The sequence below is a fragment of the Capsicum annuum genome, chromosome 12, assembly GCF_002878395.1.
Source record: "Capsicum annuum cultivar UCD-10X-F1 chromosome 12, UCD10Xv1.1, whole genome shotgun sequence".
NCBI classification, from domain to species: Eukaryota; Viridiplantae; Streptophyta; class Magnoliopsida; order Solanales; family Solanaceae; genus Capsicum; species Capsicum annuum.
In genome coordinates, this window is record NC_061122.1 from 108369276 (window position 1) to 108396591 (window position 27316).

Here is a 27316-nt window from a genome sequence, read left to right on the forward strand (position 1 = left end):
GATTATGTATTTAGGCATCCCACTGGTATTGTCATACCAACCACACTTGCAAGTTTATTATCATGCCACAATCCATTAATCATTATACTGGGGAAATTCATAACCCCCTAAGTTTAATTAACATTTACATGGGGAATTCATATACCCAAAAGTTCAATAAAATCATACCATAGTTTGTTAAATTTTTATGCCAATGCATTAGTTCAAGTGATAAAGTCAAAACATGTAATAAAGCCATGCATCATTATTAATTTCACATTTAGGTTGAGGAAACTCAATTTCCAAAATCATATGTCAAAGTAAAATTCATCACAATTGGGGGGAAACATAACCTCCTTTGATTATTCACCAATCCCATGCACCCCACAAGTTAAAAATCATTAACAAAGCATGAATAATGCATAATAAACCAGGGTAAATCAATTTAAGAACCATTCATGTCAAAGCCCTCAACCATATCAAAACCCTTATTTCAAATTCATATAATTAACCATGTATATTTATGCAATAGATAAAATAAGTTTATGGGTAGATTCACATGCCTGAAATACCCAAGATTATAGTGGAATTTAACCCTCTAAGCTCTACTTAACCCACTTCTTGAAAACCCTAAGTATTGATGCTTGATAGGATTTGAGAGAGAAGAGAGTGCATTTGATGTGTATTATAGATGAAAATAGGGTCCCAAGTATGTTTATAGGTGGTGGGTTATCATTGGAATAAGAGGTAAAGGTCTAAAATATCCTCATTAAATGGATGAAAAATAAGCCGCCAATCGTTACGGGTGACTTTACGACTCGTAGGGTCATCCTACGACTCATTTTCCATCAATCATAGTATGGATAATATATCAGATCACCAAAACTGGTCCAGTTATGGAAAGGACCTTATGACTCGTAATGATTCTATATGACTTGTTACATCCTAGTCGTACTCAGGACAGAATACTTTGGGCATCACACTGGTTTTCTCACGGAAAGGACTATACGAATCGTTTAGAGTCCTTATGACTTGTAACATGGTAGTCGTAGTCAAAATAGTGGCTTACACAAATCTCATTTGGCATATTACGACTGGGTCTTATGACCCGTAATGACTCCCTATGACTCACAGGGAGAGTCGTAGTCAGTGCAATAAACTCAGAATTTTCCAGGGACCAACACCTGGGGTGTTTCAATTTAATAATTATTTAAACTGTTGAATTGTTTTAAAGATGATATATACCATTGGTTAAATAAACTTTGTAACAACTTCCACATTGGTTAATGGTGGGATTGAGGGTTCTCCTAAGGTGTATGTGTAGGTAGATGCCCAATATGATTCGGTGGATTGAGTCGTGACAGTGAAGGACAATTATGGCATATCTATAATCATGATCAGAACAATTTCCCTCATCATGTTGCATGTGTTTGATACATTAAGTATTCATGTCTACTACATTTTACTCCATGTGTCCCATCTTAGGTGGTAGAGTTACGATAAGTATACATTATGATTGAACTAAAAAGTTTCCCTTTTATTCTTGATGCTCCTACTCTAGTCCTTTGGTAATATTATTTATGACATATTGTGGCTTTATAGCAGTTGTGTATTAGTTTAAAGAAAGGAGTAGATGTTTTTTATTGAGAAATTGAGTTGTGATTACTCTATCTAAGTTTATGAGTAGGGATGAAATGTTAGATTATGGTTAGTTGTGGAAAATAGTTGAACTTAGGATATGTGGTGTGACTCTATGTATAAATTCTTGAAGTTGCTGACTTTTGGATGCTTGGGTGGTTCTTAGATTATTATTTAGCAAGGAATCATGAATTGATTTTAGTGCTAGGCTTTAATGTTATTATTGATAAACATATGAATAATGAAAATTGTGGCTAGTGACTCCTTAATTAACTCTTTAATTAAGGCTCAGAGTTAATTAATTAAAGTTACTTATGAAGAAGAAATATTCTTGGGGGATAAAAGTTCCTAGGGGTTAGACTATAGAACTCTATGACTTAGACCATAATGATCTCATTATATGCAGCATTGGCACCTTTAGGTTAGGCTTAAACATAGAAACACTATATAGTTAAACTCAAGCTCCAGTAGTTATGTGTTCGTGTGAGAGTTATAAGCTGGAAATGATGAAGTGTAATGTTTAGAGGAGAGCATATAATTAAGAAGTGTTGTTGAGATTAGGGGCTATCATTCATGATATTCAAGGTAGAGATGCTTTTGTTCTTATGTCCAACGCAACCTTGCTTCACGTCATATATCAATCTTAATCCATGCCTATGATTTTAAAAAAATTAATGTCTTGTATTATTATGATCATGTTCCGCGAAACTCATGTCTTAGATCATGTTTATGTCATCTTATGTATCTCATAATCTGTGTTGCCTAATTTTGCTCGGTGTCATCATGAAGCTTCCTTTGATGTCATTGTATCTTAGGTTAATAGAAAGATCCGTCAAGTGAAGTTTCAGCCCTTGTGTCATGCTTATAGAACTCTAATAAGTATTTAGCACCCCACTAATCATATCACATTTTTATGCAGCTAGTATCGCTGGATTATTATGTGTTGAATAGCAGAGATATCATCCGAAAATACAGATATAATCCACGGGCTTGGAAAGAAAGAAAGCTAGCATCCTAAAGAATTTTTGTTTGTAAAAAAATAGCGAAGTAAGGTTTAAAAGAGTGTGTGAGTGCATGCATCTAGGCACATAAGAAAGGCAAGGTGTGCTGCTGGGCACGCAATCTCCATGGTGTGCGATCCCTTCATCCCTTCTTTTAGTGTTCTCAAGGTCAATTACTTCCCCTTCTTTGTTCCTAGCCTCACACGATAAAAAACTCTTCTTATCCATAAATTTTCAGCAATTTTTTAATCAACTGATACCCATCCATTCTCCCTTAAACTCCTAACTTCAAGTCTCAATGAAAATTAAGAATTCCAAGAATTTTCTACACAATTCTCTTCTCTAAGATATGTAGAACAACTCTTATTTAGTAAAGATCATAAATGAATAGTTTTAATCTTTTTTTGTATGATTTTACTTGATTTATAAACTAAAGTGGAATTGAAATTATGAAAGATGTAAGATTTAACCTTTATGGACCCTTTTCTATAAAGTTATTCCTAGCTGATGTTTGAAAGTAGGGTTTGGTATTGTCACTTGAATTGTGAAATCTCATTTTTCTAAATTGTAAGTTGGATAGTTGGGGGTATTTTGGGGGTCAATAAGTCATGTGTTTTAAAAATCTTTTGACATCCTAAACGCTTTGATGAAAAAAGGAGACTATCCTCATCCCTTTGGTATAGTAATAACATTGAACTTATCGTGATTCATAAATCTTTTATGGATTTCAAAGAGAGATTTATATGATCCTTAAAGATCCTTTACTTACATTTCTTATTAAGGTGGAGATAAAGAGTTATAAATGTTTTCAATAATGATATGAGATGACATGTTTGGCTTGCAAGTCTTGGTATGACATTACCAATTAAACAAATACCCCTAAGAATATGAAATATTCCTAAAGAATGATTTATGATTTGAAAAGGTTAAAAAATAGGCTAAAAGTGTATTAGATTGTTAACCAATAAAATATGAGTCTGAAAAACTCATTACCTAAAACTGCAGTTGATAACATGGGAATGGTTTTGTCCTGAAATATGGATAATCTCATCGTATGCTTGATTTGTGCAATATTATATTGAAGATAATATGATGAGATATGATATTCCTCAGACCGTGCTGCAAATATGTATTGGGGGCTCAATCAGTCAAGCGATGGTCGGACCTATATATCCTGTGGTCTGTAAATAGAAGTTGGTAGTACCATGTAGTTTAAAGTAAAAAAAAAGAATTGTTTTTCAGTTTTACTTTGAAGTCTATACTTATACTCTTTATGTCTTGACTTCTACTCTTATGATTATTTTGTATAAAGTTTGTCTTATCATTTTTCTTTTTAGTATACCATACATTCCATGTATCGACCATCCCTAGATGCTACATCATTTTATGATGTAGGAACGAAGATGCATTCTCATGGTTCTATGTATCATTAGAATCATCAAGATAGCCCCAGACTTAGTGAGCCCTCCATTCTTTGGAAGGCAATTTTCATTTAGACTTTTAGTTATTTCATTTATTGTATTGTCGGGGTCTTGTTCCGATTTTGACAGTTCTTTATGTTTAAAGGCTTTGTATACTAATGTTGATATTTAATAGAAGTTTCAGTATTTTTATATTGTATTTCCTTTGAGATTGCTAAGATGGTTAGTGGTTTTTAGTCTGGTATTTGTACTCTCTTTAAAGTTCTTATTTCATAAATTATATTATAATGCTCATAATGAATGGTAAGAGGTCCTCGAATCCTAAGTGGTTTCAGATGCCTGTTATATTTAGGGCCTAATCTTGAATCATGATATTACTATATTGAGGAAGATAGACAAGGGCAGGAAGAATTGGAGGTAAAGTATTTTCTTATTGATGGCTCTTGGAATACTGATAAGCTGGTGAGGTTTATTTTAGAATAAATGGTTAATCATATAAAGGAGAACATTAGTACGAAACTTATTCAATGGAGCTCAGATACACCATGATAGATGGGCACAACAAGTGGTAATAAATCAGCCTAGAAAATATTTAAAAACGAAAAAGGAGAAAAGAAAAGCTATCAAATAATGTGTTTAAAAAGGTTCCTTTTAAGATTAATTTCTTTTTATGGGGAGTTCGAAAAGGTGGGATCTCTAAAGATGATAATTTTAAGATAAGAATAATTCCTATAGTCTTAAAATGCTGGTGTTGTGATGATTGTGATAAGGATACAATGACACATTTATTCCTAACAACTCCCACAGCAATCAACCGATGAAAGTTTTTTTGCTTCTTATGCAAGTATTGACATAAATAGACTTCAAATACATCAAGAAATAATGGCATGGTGGTATGCAGGAGTACAGAGTAAGTTGTAGAAGGTGTTTAATATAATGCCAACTTTCATTATATGGGAATTGTAGATGGGGAGAAAGAACATAAGGCATGAAAAGAATATTAATTGTAACCAGATAAGTGCAACACATACACACAACAGTTAATCATTTGACGCAACTACTTTTTCAAACAGCTATCAAAATAGGAAGGGAATGGAAGGATGTAATCAAAGATACTGGTAGTTACAGAGCTAAAATCTATCATCATTAGTAACTTGGAAATCACCAATGGAAGAAAAAATGAAGTGCAATACAGATGGTGCAAGCAAAGAGAATTCATGACTCACTCTTATGATTTTGTCCTAAGAAATCATATAGGAGGCCGGGTACATGCACAGGCAGGACACATTGGTACTACAACTAATATGGAGGTAGAGGCAAGAGCTATTAAACATACACAAGGACATAGCTCAACAAAAAGAATGCAAAAATTAATTCACTTGCAATGGTAAATATAGTTAAAGCTATATGAAAAACTCCTTGGAAAATAGCAGATATAATGGATAAAATAAAAGAATAAGTTACAAGACAAGAAGCATGCATTCAACACATATACATGGAAGGAAATCAATTAACAAATTATCTTGCTAATCAAGTAGTGTCACAGTAGAAAATAATGGAGTATACTACTTTTAAAGCATTTCCATCATTAAGATGGAAGATTCCAAACACAGAGAAAGCATAGATTCCAACAATAAGAATAAGTAGAAATTAAAAGGCATACCTTTATAGCAGAAAACTAGAGGATACAAAGCAGTAGCATCAGGTATAATTATAGGAAAGTTTGACCTATACAAAGTGTTAATAAATCTTCTAATCTAGTTTGGCTAAACTATGTTAAGACATAAAAAGTTTAACCAAAAACAAAGGGTCTGGCATCAGATCTAACTTTGAAGAGCGAAGGTCAATCATGGTCTGACATTTCATGAGAAGAAAGATCTAAAAGAAAAGAGTAAGGCATCATAGAAAGTAACACAAAATATAGAAAAGAATATGGATAGAAGACCATTATAGAAGAAAGAGTTGCGAACTCTAGAAAAGTACCTCTTTTGGATCCACTTGGAAGTGGAGCAACCCCAAAAACCTAGAAAGGCAAGCTCAGATCACAGTAACAAAAAAAAAAAAGCAAGCATTAACTGATGAAAATAAAATAGAACTCACTTAAAATGATGAAGGGTCTTGTGTGAGTAAGGATAATAAACACCCATTAGGTACCAAAACGATGACCCAGAGAAGGAGAAAGTGAAAGTGAATATTTTTATGAAAGCCACCAGGGAGCATTTCTTGGAAAGGTAGAAGGACTTTTTGTAAAGTTGAAGCAAAGTGTAGAGAGAAAGTCTGGTTTAAAGGAGATGATTCAAGAGTTAATTGGGCTTTTCTCGATATTTTTTAGATTTGAGCTTAGTTTGACATATCTAGGCCCATGGCAAAATACTTATTTTTTTAATTTTTGATTATTAATAAAATAATCTGAAGAGGCCACCAAATGCATTGACAGGAATACTTAAATTTTTTAATTTTTAATAAGTAAGGATGTGATACAAGCAATAAAGGAACTTTTTGACACAGGTAAAATGCATAGACCTAAACATTGTACAACACTTACCTTGATCCCTTAGAATAATAATCTTGTTAACATCAAGGAGTATAGGCATATAACATATTGTTCAATCATGTATAAGATAATTCCTATAATTCTCACAACCAGAATGCAGAAGATAATGATATCTTTGATTAATAAAGCTTAAGTTGGATTTGTACCTGGAATAAAAATCTTCTAAACTATCATTTTGTCTCATGAACTTATCAAAGTGTACAATATGAAAGGGGTATCTCTAGATGTATGATAAAGATTGATCTTTAGAAGGTTTATGATTTTATGGAATAGATCAAATTTGCAGAAAGTACTAGAAGAGCTGAGGTTTCCAAAAAGGTTCATTAATTGGTTGATGAAATATATAACAACAGTGAGCTACTCAATCCTAATAAATGGTGAACTACCAGAATCATTTACAGTTGTAAAAGGGTTGAGACTAAGTGATCCAATCTCTCCCTTTCTCTTTGCTATCATTATGGTGAATTTAAGCAGAACTTTGGATGAGTTGAAGGAGATTAAGGATTTTAAGTTTCATCCTAGATGTGCTAAACTAGGAATCACTCATCTAAGCTTTACTGATGACTTACTGTTTTTTTCCTGGGGAAATCTTAATTCTATAAGTCACATTCATAACTACTTTCTCAAGTTTTCTCAGGCATAAGGATTACAAGCTAATGAAGGAAAAAATGTTGTTTATTTTGGTGGAGTCAAGAATGATGTACAGACAAATATTCTACAAAAACTAATGTTTTCACTAGGAGTTATGCCTTTCAGATATCTTGGTATCCCATTGACTACTATGAAGCTTACTCTTTAGGATAGTAGCCTTTGATCATGAGAATTGTTGAAAGGATCTCATCTTGAACAACTAAAAATTATCTTATGCTGGTAGAACGTAATTGATCCAATCAGTGCTCTTGGGTATGCAAGCCTACTAGTCACAACTATTTTTTATATATGTTAAGGTTGTAGAGACTATAAAAGCCTACTGTAGAAGCTATAAAGAAACCCCTTTGTTGCGAGGAGAGTCTGTAGTCCTAAGTCAATTGGTGGAGTTGAACTTGACTAACCTATCCTTATGGAATAAAGTTGTTGTAGAAAAAATTTGTTGGGATCTCACACTAAAGAAGGACAAGCTATCGATCAAGTAGATCCATGCTTATTATATCAAAGGTGAGAATATAACTATACTTACTATACCCCAACAAGCTATTAAATGGTTAGCAAGATCACGAAGGCTAAGGTATTAATTCAGCAGTTGCAAATCAGTGGGGCACAGAAGCACTTCATCAAGAAGTGCTACTTACATTTAATAGGAGCTAGACAAAGAATGCCATAGACGTTCCTAATGTTCCAAAACTATTCCATACCCAAATCTAGATTCACCATGTGGTTGGATTTACAAAATAAGCTTTTAACAGTTGAGAGGTTACATAAGTGGGATGTGAACAAGGATATTAAGTGGATAATCTGTCAAAGTCAAGTGAAAAGTAGATAACATTTGATGATGCATTGTTCTTATACTATGACTATGTGGGAGAAGTTACTCATGGATTCAAATTCAACCTATAACATGGACATCCTGGGATAAGCACCTGGAATGGGCTCTGAAGAATGTTAAAGGAAAATCAATCACAACTAATATTTTTAAGATGATGTATGCTTAAGTTGTTCATGCAAGGTGGATTGAAAGAAACCAGAGAATATTCAACCAACAAATGATAAACAAGGAGATAGTGACAGAAGAGATAGCTTACATGTGTTGTTTAGAGCAAATACTAAAACTGTTAACACACACACATGTTGCAAAATTATGTGTTCTAGTTAGTAGACAAATTTTGTTCTAAGATAGCTAACTGAATTTGGTTTAGCTAGAGCTTTGTAATGTTGTCACTTGGTAATTAATGAAATTCAATTCCTAGTTATTAAAAAAAAAAAAAAAAAAAAGCCACCAAAAATTTATTTTTTTGAAAAAAAGGTGATTGTGCAGGAAATTTTTCAAAAGAATTTAAGATTCAAATCTCTTCGCATATTTTTTCAATCAATCTCACCACACTAAGCTTGCTTGATACAATTTAACCTTTTCTATATAATTTGTAAGTTATTGCATTGAAATAAAATTTATTCTATACACACCCAAAAAATAGCAATTGCGAGATTCCCAACAATAAGTAGAAGAAATGAGATGCTAATTAAAGACTTCTCCAGAAAATTGTTTTAGTGTGTTTATTTGTATACTAGAAGGGTTTACCCTTTCTCTTGTTCTTTATATTGTGTTCTTAATTTTACGGTACATTAATCTCTAATTTTACTCCCGTTTTTTAAGTTGAGACTCACTTCTTCATTTGCCAACAGTCTATAGCTGGAGTGTGAACATCCTAAGACTACACATAATTTTTTTGATATAAAAGGTAACAAATAATCTTGGAATAGCTGCATAGATTTGAATACTATAAAATTTAAATACATACTCAAAAATTACTAAATATGCATGTAGGTCTTCTTTTTCCACTTTTTTTTTTTTCCAGAAAGCAGGCATAGATTCTTATAAGGCGTAGTACAAAATATCTCTAATATTTAATCTTCATTTTTATCTTTAATTTTTATCTTTAATCTTTATCTTTAAAATATTACAAGTATGGAGGGTCTTAAAATATTTTTTTGAACTTTTTGTCCTTTATTAAAAGTCTCTGTAACAAACAAAATCATTTTTTCTTAAATTATTATTTAATTATGTCTATAATATTGTCTCCTAAAGTACATGGAATCAGAACTTTAAAATATATCACTTTTTTCTTTAAATATTATTTAATTATATTTATAAAAGTGTCTTCTAATACATGGGATCAAAACTTTAAAATATATAATTAATTGACAGTTTTCTTACATTGCTCTTTAATTTATTTTTCTTTTTTCCTTTACTAAATTAATCAAGCATAGGACTACTACATCTTATCTGAGGCCGGTGCACAACCTTTTCCTATTATTTTGGTGGTACTTTAATTTTTTAATTTATAAAATTATTATGTTACATAGTTTAAATAAGGAAGGACTTAATATATATTTTTTATTTAATTTGATCGCAATATCCAAATATAATACAATTTAAGTATTATTTTGAATCAAAATTTACAAGAAACATACACTTTTTATACTTTTCTTCACATTTTAATTTTGATTTAAGTCGTCTTCTTGCATTCATTATTATCATCATTTTTATTTTTTCTTCTAATTATTTTTTTAAGTTAATAGATTTAAAAATTATATATGAATATGCGTAATCAATAATTAACAATGATTTCTATCCTTTTGATAATTTCTTGTGTTTATCTTTCAATTGAAAATTTTTAATCAAAAAATTAAAAAAAAAAAATAAGTATATTGCCATCGAATTTAGTAGACAAACGAATCAAAGATTTATTTCTGGGATTAGCAAAAAAGAAGAATAAAAGAGGATGACAGTTGAATTTCGGAAGAAAACAAAATAAGTTCCAAGGAATTGTTGACTTTTTCTTATATGACTAGGTAAAAACTTCTAATACTAAGAAATTTAAAATTAAGATAGATTTTCTGTACGTAAATTATTTTCTTACTTCTTGTAATATTTTCAAGTTGTCTCATATCATTTATAATTTTTAAGAAGGTCCTATAGACATGGAGGTTAATGGTGGAAGATATTATTTTTGCTTTATGAAGCCTTGATATGATAAAAATGTGTATCAATTTCATTAAATTAGAGGTAAATATATATTGTAAAAGATAGAAACTATTAGACATCCATACTAAGATGATAAGAAAACAACTAAAGTGTTAGCGTGTGAAGTTTGAGTGAGTTGAAGTCATAATGTCAGGTGATCTTTTCTATCACACGTTTAAAAAATTCTTTGCATTTTTGTTGCAGGTGAAAGCAAATAGCATATTTTGTAACTTTATTGGATGATCCACTTGATTTGTTACTGTTGTTTTTGTATTGGTAAGATGATTCTATTGTAAAAACACACAACTTAAGATTTCAAGAAATAAAGGGACATAAGAGCTAAAGTATGATTACGGTTGACTTCACTTCTTTTGGCAAAGAGTCTTTGAGAAGGTGCACTAATTGATTGTCATTGTTGAGCTTGAACGTGGTAACAATTCTATTTTTATTTGTTATAGAGTAGAACTTATAATAGATCTTTATACTGCCCTATAAGATTTTTGTACTCATGATTTGTTAGTTAGGTTTCATAGCCACTACCTGAATATTAAATGACTTTGGAGCTAAAAATTGGAGAAGCAAAAATTGATTATTTCTTCATTCTTGGGTGACTACTAGATGGAAGAGTGTATTAAAACACAAATCAAAGAAAAAATTGTGAGGTGAAAGAGAACAACTTATAACTTTATTGTAACTAGGTATGATGTTGTTGCTTGCAAAAAAAGTTCAAAGCTTGATTTTGCCTAAACACTTTCAAAGTTTTATTGCAATTCAAACTTTCTTGTGTTTAAATTAATATACGGGTTTTTTGATTGGTTAATTTATTCTTTTTCATATAATTGGGTAAGAGCTGAAAGAAACTTAATGTGCCGATGCTAACCAACAACAAATCCAATTAATATTTTTAAGGACCGTCATGCTTTTTATATATTGAGTGATTTTATAAAATTAAACTCATTAAAATAAGGTATACGCATAAAGTACGTACACTTAATCTGTTAGTTTCAATACTAAAGGACTCCTAAAATAAATATCCTAAAATAATATGATAAAACAAAAATATAAAAAGAAATTAAATATCTATTTTTAATGTTAGGAGAATGGAGTCCACAGATTTTCTTTTTTTTTTTCAGTCTACAACGTAGTTTTCTTTTCCTTTAAACATATGGTCGTGGTGCATTGTGCTGCCAATATGCAATTATTAATTTATACTTTGTTCATGACTTTGGAGGAATGACATTATTTTATTTTGGTTCAAACTTTCTAAGGAATATTTGGTATAGGCATTGCTATGGTAACTGGGAAGAAATTGTAGAGTTGAGAAATTAAGTTGCGGAAAAAATATAGTAGGTGTTTTGTTGAAGTGTCCCTTGGGAGTAAATGGATGCATGCAGGAACAGCTAAAAGTACCACTCTAATTTGGACTTCCGAAGTATAAAAATCAACAAACTTAAGAATTTCTCTCTCTAGAGATAGCGGTTTCTCTCAGTGAAAACTAAACATGGCGAAGAAATCGAAGCTGGGAGAGATGAAGTCGCAGAGACAAGGTATAAAGCAAACCACTAACAACACCACAAAGGGAGTACCACAATCCGCGGCACCGTCAAATTTGGGGGTTTCGAAGACATAGTGGTCAATGAGTGCTGGCAAAGCAAGGTGGGCAGATTTGGTGGAGGAAGTCCTAAATCCACCACATAGTAAGTCACGAGCACCGAAAACTGCTGAGAATACTTGGAGTGAGATCGTAAGAGTAGGGCGAAATGTAGAGGGATTTGACTTGAATAACCAAGAAGAATCGAGTACTACGGTTAAAATAACCATGGATGATATCCAAGAGGAAGTGAATTTCTAGGATTCAGCAGTAATATTCTATGTGATGGGTTCAAATCCTCCACAATCAGTGATGGAAGGGTATTTCAATCGGGTATGGAAGGGAAAAGGAGTAGAGAGAGTGGCGCAAGTTAATCGAGGGGTTTTCCTAGTGCGATTTGGTTCTAAAGAGGAGAAACTCAAGGTGATTGAGGAAGGCATTTTAATGTTTGATCGCAAGCCAATGACCTACCGACTACCTAAAGGTAATTCACTTTAGGTAGAACTGACTAAGGAGAAGTAACAAAGGTTCCCATGTGGATAAGGCTACCAGGGCTGAATATTAAGTACTGGGGAAAAGGTGCACTGACGAAAATAGCTGGGATAGTAAATAAACTATTGAAGGCAGATAGAGCAACCATGAATAAGGAGCGAATGACGTATGCTCGAGTCCTAGAGGAATTACCACTGGAGAGGAGCTACCCGGCTGGAATAATGTGCGAGAATGAATAGGGAAGAATAGTAGAATAGTTGGTGGAGTATGAATGGAAGCCAGTTATGTGCTCAAAATGTAAGAATTTTGGGCATGAAATCGATCAATACAAAAGAATGCTTAAAGGGGAAAATATTAAGAAGCACGGTGAGATGAAGGAAACTAGGAAAAAAACACCATAGGGAGAGGATGGGGAAGTAAATGAGACCAAACAAATGGAGATAGTAAGGGATAAAGGGAAGTCAAAGGAGTAGAATGTGGCAATTGCTACCTCCAACTCATAAGCAGTATTGACTGGTGAGAAGAAAGTAGAGTAACTCTATACAGAGGAGCAATATAGCAGTAAGAGAGGAGAAGAAGAGTAAAATTATGAGGAAGAAAGATGGAGGAAGTCCATCTATTCCTAATGGATAGGTTTGGATGTTGGAATACCAGGGGACTCAATAGAGCTGACAAACAAAGAGAACTGCGGATGTTTCTGCACAAATCTAAAGTCAGCTTATTTGGTCTTCTAGAAAAAAAGATTAAGAGGGCTAAGGCTTACAAAGCAGCTCATAATCTTTGTAAAGAATGGTCGTTCACTACAAATTTAAACACTCATAGCGGGGGAAGAATTTGGATATTGTAGAAGCCACAGATCTTTGATGTACAAATATTCCAGGTAACTGAACAGTTGATTTATTGCCTAGTACAAAATAAAATAATAGGGGTGGTTCTTTCCCTTACAATGGTATATGGTTTCAATGATCGAGTCATGGGAAGGAAGTTATGGGAAGACCTGGAAGCTATCCATGACCATATTAACGGGCCATAGACAGTGCTAGGTGATTTTAATTGTGTCCTAAATATAGAGGAGAGATTGGGGAGCCCGATGACCATGGCAGAGGTTAGGGAGTTTAGGGAGTGTGTAGGAAAATGTGACTTGCAGAATATAAGGTATTCAGGATCATACTACACCTGGAATAACAAACAACCAGGGGGTAATAGAGTATATAGTAAGATTGACAGAGTGCTAGTCAATCATGAGTGTATAAGTGACCTACCAACTTCTGCAGCTAAATTTCTACATGAAGGTTTATATGATCATTGCCCAGTGATCATTCACTGGGATCAGGGATAAAGAGCGTTTCAATCACCATTTCTCTATTTTAACATGTCGAGTTTGGTTCCAGAGTTTACGCAAAAGGTGACATCTAGTTGGTGTAAGCCATTGAAGGATATAAGAATGTTCCAGGTGGTTGGGAAGTTGAATAGACTCAAAAGAGTGCTTCAACAGCTCAACAAAGATAGATTTAGTGAAATTAAGCTAAGGACTGATGAAGCCAAGATGAAATTGCTAAACATCCAACAAATGATACAACATATTCATTCAAGTAGGATGTATGAGGAAGAAAGAGCACTGGCAAAAGTATATGAGCAGATGAAGGAAGCAGAGAATCAGTATTTACGACAGAAATGTAAAATAAGATGGCTCAAAGAAGGTGATATGAACACAACATATTTCCATAGTACACTCGAAGCTAGGGGGAATTATAATAGAATATTAGCCGTGAAAGACATCCATGGAATCCCAAGAAGAGAGGTTGAGGAAATCAGCAAAGCTTTTATAGAGTTCCACACTGAGTTACTTGGTACTACAAGAACTGAAAGGTAGCCGGTATGTGGTACTATTGTAAAATGAGGACCAACACTAACTCAAACATAAAGGAAATACTTGGAGCAAGAGTTTACAACAGAAGAAGTTAAAGTTTCACTTTGAACTATTGATGGTGACAAAGCACCGGGCCCTAATGGATATGGGAGTAAATTTTTCAAAGATAGCTGGACAGTAGTAAGGGACGATATTATTGCAGGGGTGATGGAATTCTTTAAGATAGGACAAATTCTAAGGGGAATAAATGATACGTTAATTACTATTATCTCAAAAACTACACATGCAGAATCAGTGGGAGATTATAGGACAATTTCATGCTGCAATACAATCTACAAAATAATATCCAAGATGTTGTGCATAAGAATGAAGAGCATCATTCCATAAATAATATCTAAAACACAGAGTGCCTTTGTATCTGGTAGATCAATAGTGCATAACATATTGATTTGCCAGGACCTAGAGAGGCTATACAACCGGAAAGCCCCTACTAAAAGTTGTTTGATACAAATCGTTCTTCGGAAGGCTTATGATACTGTAGAATGGGACTTTGTGGAAGAAATGATGTATTGGCTAGGATTTCCCTACAAATTCATCAAGCTAGTGATGGAATGAATCATCACTACCAAGTATTCTATAGCATTAAATGGAGGAGTATATGGTCAGATACAAGGGAAGAGGGGCTTGAGACAGGATGACCCTCTTTCACCCTTGTTATTTGTTGTATGTGTGGAGTATTTTTCAAGGATGATGTAATGGGTGGAAACACGAGGGGTTTGAATATCACTCTAAATGTAAAGGGTTGCAACTGAATCACTTGTGCTTTGCAGATGATATGCTGATATTTTGCAAAGGTGCAATGAGACCAATAGTGCTATTACTGAGAGGGCTGTGTATTTTTTAGAATCTTCAGGACTGAAAGCAAATTCCAACAAGTCTACCATATACTCTGCCAATATGGACCCATAAGAATTAGATGTTGTATGTGGAATGACTGGATACACTAGGGGAAAATGCCTTTTAGATACTTAGGAGTACCTATATCACCAAAGAAGCTCACTTTCCTGGAGTGTGAAGTATTAATTGATAAAATGAGTAGCAGAATCAAGACTTGGGGAAGCAGGCACCTATAATATGCAGGACGTGCTCAATTGGTTAACTAAGTCCTGATGCACATTGATAACGCTCAACTCACTCTCATTATTGTAGAGTCAGGCAGTCGTCGTCAATAACCCAACTAGAGTTGGGGTCGAATCCACAAGGAGTGAAATATAAATTTCAAGTCCTATGGGTTCTCTAATTACTAAAAGGTTACCCGAAATGATAATAAACAAGACATGTAAAATAAAATGGGAGGATTGGTTTGTAACGATTTTTTACTACCAATGCACGAATATGACATTTTTGGTTTAAAATCAAGATTAGAGAGGACCTTGGAATTATGTCTACCTAAAGGTAAAGCATGTAGGTTGATGATGGTTTATCATGAAGCTTAGTTGTTGACCAAAAGATAGGCTAGGTTGGAAGTCATTGTAGTCAATCTGTCAATAAAATTATAACGATTTCACCCATTGGCTCTTTCGAGCACCTAACAAGTGTGCAATTCATAATCATCCAAAACCTCAATCAAGCATCCCTATTTCTAGGATGATGCTCTTGACATGATTTACACTCAAAATACACTTATTTCTAAGATTGCAAAAAGCAGTAAACCACTGGCTCAATTATCCACCATTACCTTGTCCCCTTATAACCCTCTTTCAAGGATGATAAAGGGTTTTTAAAGTTTGGGGTTTTCACCCATCAAGCCCATTTGGATATTTGGGGTTTTCACCCATCAAATTCCAACTCATTAACCCAAGCAATGGTGGAATCCATACTCAACAACTAAAAATCATGCAAACACAAAAACACCCATACACAATTATACTTTAGTTCAATATAATCCCAATACTAAATTACTTAGCTACTCATGAAGAATTAAAGAGAGATATACCATAAGAAGTATCCAAAACATTCATTTTTCACAAAATTACTAAGAAATTAAGCCTCCAAGAGTAGTTACGCACTTGCCCAATTAGGGTTTCTTCTTTTCAATTCAAAAATATCTATGAGGTAAGCAATACCCAAAGAAGGAAGTTTTTTTTAATTATATATGGTTTGGAATTTGTCTATGCATTGTTACAAATCTGCCCCTAGGTATATTCCCGTTGAACCGCGACCACGGCTATGCGACTACAATTATGTTCCACAACCGTGTTATGCTGACCATCTTGACTGACCGCGATCGGGGCCTGGGGACCACAGTTGCGGTAACTGAGGCTGAAATGATCCAGGTCTTTAGTTGCACTCTTTTTTACTCCCTTTTTATCATTTAAGCTCTATTGTACATCTTTTGTCATTCTCAACTATATACCTACAAAATGTGGAGATTAGTCCATTAAATAATAATTGTGTCTCATTTAACTTTACAAACATGGTAGTACACATAATAGTTAGTGCGAATGAGTGGTAAATCCACTACTCATCAACACCCCCAACTTAGAATCTTGCTTGTCCTCAAGCAGTAATACCCTTTACTATGAGACAACTCCCCATGTATGCCCCCATGTTAGTTCCCAATGATCATGAAGACTCCAACTTGATTACAACCATAAAAAGCTCTTCACACATGGGTCAACGAATTTTTTACATCTCTCCTCATCATAAAATGGAACAGCGGAGGATGCAATAGACTTCAAGGAGCAACCACGTAACAACTACTAGCACTCTAGAAATGACTCACTTATTAACCACACCATGTTATACCTCCTTTTATCTCATCATGCGGAAGATGACAACTCCACCCACCTCAACCTATCCACATGCCTCCTCACAAGAAAAAAGATTTTACACACCTAGTTACCAATCATGCAACAATGAATTTTAAGTGAAAACACTCACTCTCTTAAGAAATTCTCCATGTTAACAAGTACCATGTCATAGGCTTGCCCCTATTTTCAATCACTACTACAATGACTACACTTGGTTGGGAATCACAAAGGGCTTATTAAGCCTGTAATGTAGGTTTAGGATAGGGTAGGATATCCAGTTATGATAATAAGGCTGAACCCTCCCTGAACTTCTACATCATACTCTTTTTATGCTTTGCTACTGGGCTACTTCTTTTCACTTTACTAGTTTGCCTACTTTGCCCCTTTTTCTTTACCTAATTTCTGTTCACCTCTTATTTTTTACTCTTTTTGCTTGCATTAAGCTTCATACAACTCTTTATTTTGATAGATTATCTCTTCCTTCAAAGAAAAATGCTTACTTGTTTAAGCTTGTAGGCACTTTCATACGACTTCGTGACTCAACTACACTTCTTTCTCTTTTCACGACCCCCAACTTAGGCTTTTAGCCTCAATTTGTATTCTTAAGTTCAAGGAGGATAGGGTTCAAGAGAGGATGAATAGAAGGGTCACAACTTGTAATGCATTTGCAAAAGAAATGTCCAAAGGCTCAAAGAGGGTGACTAGGGGTAACTCCTATGTATTGGTAGGCTTTTTAAGCTAAAGTGGGCTTCCAAAATCACAAGATGGCCTACGATCATTTTACTAACCAAGAACAATCAAAATTTAGCTTTGAAAGACTAATAAGGAAAGTTTTAGATAGTACAAGTATACATATGATGTAGACAATTAAGTTCACACACATAGCATGCGAATGTTGTCAAGGGGGTTCAATTGTTTGACCCACTCGAGACAAAGATGGAGTATTCATTATTTTTCCGAAGTCAATTATTGGAGTCATAAAATGAGGGAAAGTTTCATCACGAGGTTGCTCATATCCATGCCTTCGAATTTTCCAAAATTTTTGGACAGAGGAGGTTGTTTGCTTTTTATCCGCACCATGCATAATTTGCTAATCATGTCAACAACCTAAGCTATAGTCTCACATTGCAAACTATAGTATAAGCGACCCACCCACATGGTTACTCAATCTTCACTAACGGGTATGAATGCGATCCCAAATCATCAATGCTACAGGTACTCAGACTTTCGCTGTATTTTATGGCCTCGGTGCCACGGGTACTCAGACTTCCCCAGCACCTATATTTAGAAACCCAAGCACAACAAAAAAGCTCATATAGTAAAACTAAAATAGAGAGATAAACCAAGAACAGAATAAATAATCCAGGCAAATGTGGCACTATCAGAGTAATCGAATATTACAACCCAAATAAGAATTTTCCAATAAAGCAGAAAAGTACGCAGAAATGTCAATAATATAGGCACAAATCAAGTGAATAAGGAGACATCCCCAACTTAAAAAGGTATCAGTGTCCCCATTGCATAAATAATCAAGGATAAAAGGGATAAGGGTGCTCCTTTGAACCTCATCAAAAGCTAACATCGCTCTCAAATTTTGCATCACCACCATTCCCCTTAAGGTTGGATCAATTCTGCAGTCGAAAACTTGAAAGAGAGTGTATAGAAAATGAGAGGGAAATTAAGGGATAAGTGGTCGAAATAACTGCGATTACGACTAAGTAACTGAGAGAATTTCTGCTCCTATATTTTCCTATGTTCAGCTTTTTTTCATTTTATACTTATTTGATCCCTGTTCAGTTTGCGATGCACATTTCTGCATACTTACCCCTTTCAAAACTTACCCAATGCACTTAATAGTGCCACACTTGCATGAGTTATTCTTATGAAAAAACTAGCATTGACACTACAAAAACATAACAACAAGGACACGAGCCACTTTTTTGGCATTTGTGGGATGCCTCCCACATAGCGTCATAGTTGTCGTCGTGGCACAACGTTGTTCTTTCTTAATTTTCAAGGGAGTTCTGCAAGTCCCCGCTTATCAACCTCTCCATAATTAATTTTTTTTTGTGACCACTTTTACTATTTTTTTCTTCCCTTTTTTGTCTTCACTTCGGGGTAACTCTTCCTCTGTCTTCTTACTCCTTGCACATATTGCCAAGACTTGATCATCGATTTATAAATTGGCAATTTTGTCAGTAGAGGGACCGCTTCTAGGCTTAGCATTTAGTTGTGCGAAGATTTGTCCAATTTGGGTCTCAAATTTATTAATAGAAGCAGAGTGAGACACCACAGTTTTAGAGAGTTTAAAGAAGTCCCCTATCAATTCATGAACCATATGTTTGTACCTTCTACTCAATTCAAGATTCTTTCTAGCACATCTTCGATCCTGAACTTTGTTGGATCAATTGGGCTTGACTCTTTGCTATAAACTCGGTCATGGTGGGGCACAAAATGGCAATAAGCATGTTCGTGATCTCTGTAAAATCAACCACCATCCCGATTCATCCAACCTTGATTTTCACCTTATCGTTGATTGGACAAGTGAAAACCCTTTGAATGGTTTGGTAAACATTTGATCTTTTCATCTAAATTTTTAGCTTCCTCACCACAGGCTCTTGACATTGTTACATTTTTTGTTTCCGCATGTGCACCCATAACATATTTGGTTAGGAGCTCTAGTTGGGTCAAGATCTTTGCCATAGTCTCCTCTTGTTCCTCATCATGCTTTCTTTGTTCTATATTGACCATGGGTATGGAGGGATAGCTATTCAAGACGTCGATGCCTTGGGTATGCCATTCACAATTTTGTTTAGTCATCGCTCTCAATAATTTTATAGCCACATAGAAGTGCAAGTTTAAGAGAGAAACTTCCGTTGCATTGTTCACCATAGTTTGGTTCCAAGGGTCTAGCGCCCGATAGAATATTTGGAGAAGTATCTTCCCTGAATCTCATGGTTTGGGCATTTGGCTAACTTTCTATTAAATCTCTCCCATACTTCATGAAGCGAGTCCCCACTCTTTTGTATAAAGTTGATGATCTCATCTCTTGTGTGGCACACCTTGGGGGAAAGGGAATATTGATCAAAAAACACCTTTGTAAGCTCATTTCACAAAGTGATTGAAGTCGTAGGGAGTGAACGGTGCCACAACACCTCTTTGCCCGTTAGTGAAAATGGGAAAATATGGAACCGAATGGCTTCTTGAACGGTGTGTGCAATGTTGAATGGTGCACACACCTCTAAGAAATTCTTTAAGTGAACATATGGGTCCTTATATGCTTGAATCCCGTACAATCCCTTAATTTGCAACAAATAAAGCATGACGCCCATCACGTGAAGGGTCTCGTTCCTGTGAGGTGGGATACGGGTTGCTTCTATTTGGCCCCCACCCTTTGGTTGGCTCTCTCCATCAAGGAGAACATAAAATGACTCCACATCATTAGTGCTTTCACTCATAATTTCGTTCATGTTAGAGTTACCTACAAGAAATCTAAAAATAACAAATATAGTAAAATACACCACCCCGGATATACTGAAGTAAGAAGCACACCGCACAAGTAAAATCTACATTTCACTCCCCGATAATGGCTCCATTTTGATAACGCTCAACTCACTCCCATGATTGAAGGGTGAGGCGGTCATTGTCAATAACCCAACTAGAGTTAGGGTCGAATCCACAAGGAGCGAATTATAAATTTCAAGTCCTATGTGTGCTCTAATTACTAAAAGGTTACCCAAAATGATAATAAACAAGACATGTAAAATAAAATAGGGGGATTGGTTTGTAATGATTTTCGACTACCAATGCACGAATATGACACTTTTGGTTTAAAATCAAGATTAGAGAGGATCTTGGGATTATGTTTACCTAAAGGTAGAGAATGTGGGTTGATGATGGTTTAGCATGAAGCTTAGTTGTTGAGCAAAGGATAGGCTAGGTCGGAAAACATTGTAGTCAATCTTTCAATAAAACTCTAACAATTTCACCCAATGGCTCTTTTGAGCACCTAACAAGTATGCAATTCTTAATCACCCAAAACCTCAATCAAATATCTCTATTTCTAGAATGATGTTCTTGACATGATTTATACTCCAAATACACTTATTTTTAAGATTGCTAAAGGCAGTAAACTAGAGGCTCAATTTTCTATTATTTCCTTGTCCCCCTATAATCCTCTTTCAAAGATGTTATGGGTTACCTTAAGTTTATCTTCATCCCTCTTTCAAGGATAATGAAGGGTTTTTAGAGTTTGAGGTTCTCATCCATCAAACTCATTTGGAGATTTGGGGTTTTCACCCATCAAATTCCAACTCATTAGCCCAAGCAATGGTGAAATTCATACTCAACAACTAAAAATCATGCAAACACAACAATACTCATACACAATTACACTTTAGTTCAACATAATCCCTAGACTAAATTACTTAGCTACTCATGAAGAAAGTAAAGAGAGATATACCATAAGGATTATCCAAAACATTCATTCTTCACAAAATTACTAAGAAATTAAGCCTCCAAGAGTAGTTACACACTTGCCCGATTAGGGTTTTTTCCTTTTAATTCAAAAATATCTATGAGGTAAGTAATACCTAAAGAAGGAAGGTTTTTTGCTTATATATGGTTTGGAATTCATCTATGCAATGTTATAAATCCGCCCTTGGGCATATTCCCGCCGAACCACGATCGTGCAGGTTTGACCGTAACTACGGCTACGTAATCGTGGTTGTGTTCTAAAGCTGCGTTATGCTGACCATCTTAACTGATCGCGATCGCATCCTGGGGACCGTGGTTGTGGTAACTGAGGGTGAAATGATCCGGGTTTTCAACTGCACTCTTCTGTGCTCCCTTTTTATTATTTTAAGCTCTATTCCATATCTTTTGTTATTTCAACTATATACCTACAAAATATGGAGATTAATGCATTAAATAATAATTGTGTCTCATTTAACTTTACAAACATGGTAGTGCACATAAATAGTTAGTGCGAATAAGTGGTAAAGGGACCACTCATCACACATCCACACCTACTGGTCTACTATATTCCTACTACCAAAGGCAGTATTGAAAAGTATCATAGCAGTGTGCAGGAATTTCCTTTGGACGGGCCAAGTACACATAAATAAAACTCTGTTAATAGCCTGGGATATGGTATACAAGATCAAGAAGGAGGGAGGCTTGGGGATACATGATTGTATAATCTGGAATCAGACTGCTATTGCTAAGTATGTGTGGAATTTAGCAAGTAAGGCTGACAATTTATGGGTAAAATGGGTTGATCATGTGTACTTGAAAGGGGAGAACTAGAAGAGGTACCAACCTCCAGTAGATTGTTGCTGGTCATGGAGGAAAATATATGCTATGAGAGATATATTTGTGCAAGGCTATGCGCAAAATGATTGGCTCACCCAAGGGGAAAAATACAATGTTAAGAGTGGCTATTAGTGGAGAATAAGGGTCCAGCAGGCTTGTCCTTAATGGAGGAGAGTATGGCATAAAGCAAATATTCCCAAGCATAGCTATATAAGCTGGCTGGTGATGCACAACTGAGTGCAAACAAGAACCAAATTAGCAAAATAGGGGGTATGTCAAGAAAATACATTTCTCTTATGTGATGATGCTCCGAAACCATTGAACACTTGTTCTTTGAATAAAACTACTCCTAGAAATGCTTGGAAGGGACACAGGAGTGGCTGAAGATTAAGTTACAAAATAAAGAACTATAGGGGATTTGGAAGAGAACAGAAAGATATGTAGTGGGCAGGATAAGTAGAGGGTTGATTTGGGCAGTGATAGCAGCACTAATTTACCACATATGGCACACAAGGAATGAAGTTCTATGGAACCATGCCGTTCCAATACCCCAGGTGGAGATCAAAAAGATCCAGGAGGAATGTAAATATAGGTGTTTTACTTTTATACAGAGAAGAATTAGTTGTAAAGATAGACAATGGATAGGGGGATTATATACATAAAAGAGGACACTTATTTTTATAGCGTGTGGCTGGAAGTAGCTTTAGATAAAGAGGTAGTAGTTTGTATTTGAGTATCCTGTAAGTGGTGGATTTGAATGATAATAAAATGTTTTGTTCGACAAAAAAAAGTAACACTCTTTTAACGTGTGAGTGGTTTCTTCTTTGTATACAATCTAATTGTAAGACGAAAGATAAAGGAAAAACAATATGGAAGATGGTAAGTTGATTTCCAATCATTATATGTTAGTGTTAATACTTATTTAATCCAAAAAAATTATATCTTTTGTTGTATTTTTTTCTGATTTTACACCTCCATGCTATAACATTTTATCCTCCTCTTATGATAATTGATGGATTAGTATTTTAATATTTAACTTATAATATTAATTTGCTTCTTATTTTGTTTTTATAATAATGGCCGTTTTTCTCTTCTTGGCAGTTTGTAACATTTAGGGTCTTAAAGTGTTAAGTTATAATTGTCATTTAATTTTTTGCCTTAAAGTGGAGTTACTGCCTTTGTTAAGGCTTGGATGTGCATGACTGATTTTTCATCTTTTATTTTCCATTCATTGTTGTCTTTAACACATAGTTAGTGGTGGTAAAAGGTGATACAAGTTTTATGTAACTTCCACTCTTTATTCTCCATTATCCTACACTTTATGACTTATAACTCATGTAACTTTTGTAACCTCTAAGACATTGATATTCCATTTTTACCACCCCTTATTCATTCTTCCTATTCATTGCATGAAAGACTTTCTCTTCTATAAATAGCGGTAGTCTTGCATGGTTTTGTCATATACAAGATATTATAGAGTTCACAAAAAAGTTACTAAAAATGAGAGTTTATTAGTTGAAGGGAAATGTTCTATTTGTGGAGCTTTGAACTCAACTCTTGTTCAGAGTTGTTGATTTATTCTTTGAGAAGATTTTTGTATCCTGGAGGGGACAAGTCAAGAAGATTACTACTAGATTGGTGAAATAATTTGCTGCAGTGGACTTGAATCTCCTTAAAGAGAGCGAGATATCCGTGCCTTGGCCGAAAAGAAGAAGATAACTTTTTATTTTTCTTCACTTGTAATTTTTCAGTGTAATATTTATTGTAATTTCAGCAACAATTTTAAGGAGATTCAATGGCAACAACTAAAAAATCTGTGGATGTCAAGATGGGAGATCTCAATAAGTCATTTCGGTTCAACGATACTTATTTCAAAAGGTGGAAGGGTAAAGTGCTTTTCTACTTACGTTTGCTCAACGTTTTTTATTGTTAACTGAGAAGAATACAAACAAAGCTTATTGTTAACTGAGAAGAATACAAACAAAGTAGATAACTCTTTCATGAGTGATGAAGAACTCATTTCTCTTCAAGAGAAAATGGAAAAATACGACGGTGACTCCTACAAGTGTTGGTATTTTCTTCTTAATTGTCTATATGATAACTTTTATGATTATTATGATAGAACTTACTGTAGTGTAAAGAAAAATTGGAAAGCATTGCAGAGTAAGTATGACACTGCAGAGGCGGGAGCGAAAAAATATACGGCTAGTAGATTTTTTTTGTTTTCAAAAGGTGGACAACAAATCAGTGGTAATCCAAGCTCAGGATTTCATAATGATTATTGGAGAGTTGAGGTTCGAGGAAGTTAAAATTTGAGATAACCTTATTATTTGTGGCATAATTGATAAACTTCCACCTTCGTAGAAGGAATTTCAAAAACTATGTGCCACAAGCAAAAAAAAACTTCTCTTGAGACTTTGATAGTGAGAATTCGCATGAAAGAAGAAGTAGGGGGCCAAGATGCACTTATGCAAACAGAAGAGAAAAACATCACACCAAAGGTAAATTTAACTTCTTCAAATAATGTTATCCCTGAAACTAACGAAAATACTGCTTTGAAGCCTAAAAAGAAAAAATTCAAGAAAAATGATAGTAGACATCCCAAGGACAATAATGGTGGAAACAACCAAGCAAACAATCAACATGTACAACAAAAAGGACAGTGCTTTGTTTGTGGAAGGAGTGGGCATATTGCTCGATTTTGTAAATTTTGGAAATGTAGGCCTACATCTCAGGCAAATGTTATCGAAGAACCATTTGTGGCGATGATAATAGATATAAACATGGTGGAGAATGTTGATGGAAGGTGTGTTGACTCTAGTGCAAACCATCATATCTACTATGACAAAGATTGGTTTAAAAGATATACAAATTATGAGGAGCCCAAAACTATCATGCTCGGAGATTCACACACAACTCAAGTACTTAGAATGGGGGATGTCGAATTGAGTTTCCCTTCTGGAAGGGTATTAATATTAAAAGATGTACTTTATACTCCTTCCATGAGAAAAAATTTGATGTCTAGTTTTCTTTTTAATAAAGCAGGCTTCAAAGATATTATTGAATATGACCAATATGTAATTGTGAAAAATAATATTTTTGTGGGAAAGGGGTATGCATGTGATGGTATGTTCAAGTTGAATGTTGAAATGAATAAAACATCTACTTCTGTTTATATGCTTTCTTCTACTAATTTGTGGCATGCTCGCTTGTGTCATATAAATGATCATAATGTGGGAATAATGAGTTGTTTAGGATTAATTCCAGTGATCAAAAAGAATTTTGAAAAATGTGAGGCTTGCAGTAAAGCCAAAATCACAAAAAGGCCTCATTTTCAATTTGAATTATTAGAATTAGTTCATATTGATAGTTGTGAACTTGGTGAAATTTTAACTCGTGGAGAAAATAGATATTTTATCACTTTAATTGATGATTTTTCTAAGTTTACGTATGTCTACTTAATGAAAAATAAAAGTGATGCTTTTGAGAACTTTAAAATTTTTCTCCATGAAGTTGAAAATCAATTTAATAGAAAAATTAAAAGAATAAGAAGTGATAGAGGCCGTGAATATGAATCACATGAGTTCATTTCTTTTGTTAGATCATTGGGTATAATTCATGAAACTACTCCTCCTTATTCTCCTACATCTAATGGTGTAGCGGAAAGGAAGAATAAAACTTTGATTGAGTTGACTAATGCCATGTTAATTGAGTCTTGTACAGCTTTAAGTTTTTTGGGTGAAACTCTTTTGAATGCTTGTTATGTGTTAAATCGCATGCCTCATGAAAAGATCAAACTAACACCTTTTGAGTTGTGGAAAGGTCATAAGCCAAATTTGAGATATCTAAGAGTTTGAGGATGCTTAGCCTATGTAAAGTTAATGGATCCTAAAATCTCTAAGTTGGGTAAAAAAGTTACTACTTGTGCTTTTCTTAGTTATGCTTCAAATAGTACAGCCTATAGATTTTTTAATCTTGAAGATAGTATGATAATAGAATCAAGTGATGCTATTTTTCATGAAAATAAATTTTCTTTTGATTCTAAAAATAGTGGGGTCATAGGACTGGAAAAAAATATTTTGTCACTACCTAGTTCTTCTACTTCTACTTTACGAAATAAAAAAATGATGACTTTGAGTTAAGAAGAAGTAAACCAGCTAGAGTAGAAAAAGATTTTGGTCCTGATTATTATGTTCTTATTGTTGGAGACGATCCTATCACTTTAAAAGAAGCTTTGTCTTCAAATGATGGTATTTTCTAGAAAGAGATTGTAAATGATGAAATTGAATCGCTAATTTTCAATAAAAATTGGAAGCTAGTTGATTTACCACCGTATTGTAAAATAATTGGATGTAAATGGGTCTTACGTAAAAAGTTAAAACCGAATGGATCTATAGATAAATATAAAACTAGGCTAGTGGCTAAAGATTTTAAACAACTAAAAGGCCTAGAATTTTTTGATACTTTTTCATCGGTATCTAGAATTACGTCCATTAGACTTTTAGGGTGTGTCTGGTATGATGGAAAATATTTTTCATGAAAAATATTTTCCTGAAAAAAGTTTTTCTGAAAAATAAGTTGGTTTTCTACTTATTTTCTCATGTTTGGTTGGTGAGTGGAAAATATTTTATGGTGTTTGATTGGTGAGTAGAAAATATTTTTCAAAAATATATTTTCTACTGTTTGGTTGGTGAGTGAAAAAATATTTTTTAGAAAATACTACTAAATGTTAACTAGTATATGACTGCCGGAACTAATTTAAGCATAGCAAATAATATCAATATCGAGTATGAAGATATTACAAGTCACTAAATTTTAAGCAATTACTAATTAGCAAATATAGGAGACACTTTTCAATATTTTATCAGAACAATCTCAAGATACCACAATCAATAGAAATACAATCGAACGACGAGCTTATTCAACCTTGTGAAATAAGCTACAATGATGACAAAATAGAATATG

At 34.2% G+C, this 27316-nt stretch overlaps 1 non-coding gene across 1 annotated transcript; it reads left to right on the forward strand.

Moving 5' to 3' along the window:
* The first annotated feature begins 19986 nt into the window (after window positions 1-19986).
* On the forward strand, window positions 19987-20093 carry LOC124889902. Its single transcript, XR_007048815.1, has one exon. It is a non-coding gene; the product is annotated as a small nucleolar RNA R71 (small nucleolar RNA).
* Window positions 20094-27316: the final 7223 nt, after the last annotated feature.